Raw genomic sequence first — 1,001 nt, forward strand, 5'->3', positions numbered from 1 at the left:
CCTGGTCGATTATTCGCTTGTTTGTTTGTTTGTTGCGTATTACATTATTTTTTCTTCTTTTTTTTCGTTCTTTGAAGTTTCTTTTGTTGTTGTTGTTGTTGTTTTTTTCTTTTTCTTTTCTTGTTGTGTTTTGTTTGAAGTTTTTCTTTTTTCTTTTTCTTTTTGTTATCATTTTTTCATGTTTTTTTAGGAGTTTCTCTTTTTTTCTTGTTTTCTTGTTTTCTTTTCTTTGAAGTTCCTTTTTTTTTCTTTTTTCATATCTTCGAATTTTCTCTCTTTTTTTTCTTTGAATTTTTTTTTTTCTTTAAAGTTTCCCTTTTTTTCTTGTTCTTGTTCTTTTATGTTCTCTTTTTTCTTGTTTTCTTGTTTTCTTTTCTTTGAAGTTTCACTTTTTTCTTTTTCTTCTTTTCTTGTTTTCTTTTCCTTGAAGTTCCTTTTTTTTTCTTTTTGCATATTTTCTCTTTTTTTTTTCTTTGTTTTCTTTGATTTTTCTTGTTTTCTTGTTTTCTTTTCTTTGAAGTTTCACTTTTTTCTTTTTCTTCTTTTCTTGTTTTCTTTTCTGAAGTTTATCTTTTTTCTTTCGTCGCTTTTTAGTTTTCTTCTTTTCTTTTCTTTGAAGTTTCTCTTTGTTTTTTTTTTCTTCTTTTCTTCTTTTCTTTTCTTGGAAGTTTCCTCTTTTTTTCTCTTCCTTTTTTCTCTTTTCTTTTCTTTTCTTGGAAGTTTCTCTTTTTCCTCTTTCCTTTTTCTCTTTTCTTTTCTTTTCTTGGAAGTTTTCTCTTTTTTTCTCTTTCTTTTTTCTCTTTCTTTTTAGGATGAAGAAATTTGCCAGAGGAACACCCCCCCCCTTCTTCCCCCCTCCCCCACCCTCTCTCATTCTCCCTACCCCATTTTTTTCCCACGCAACAAAACAAGTAAAAACACAAATAAACAAAAGCCTGGTCAAGTAAAAGCACAAAATCTAAGTATAAACAAATATTTAAAGAAAATGTTCAGTCAAGGAA

General features: G+C 27.7%; 1 protein-coding gene across 1 annotated transcript in view; it reads right to left on the bottom strand.

Moving 5' to 3' along the window:
- LOC119594865 (ionotropic receptor 93a-like) overlaps positions 1–1,001 on the bottom strand; it is a 36,843-nt gene that overhangs the window by 22,388 nt on the left and 13,454 nt on the right.

This window comes from Penaeus monodon, chromosome 34, assembly GCF_015228065.2.
Source record: "Penaeus monodon isolate SGIC_2016 chromosome 34, NSTDA_Pmon_1, whole genome shotgun sequence".
Lineage (NCBI taxonomy): Eukaryota > Metazoa > Arthropoda > Malacostraca > Decapoda > Penaeidae > Penaeus > Penaeus monodon.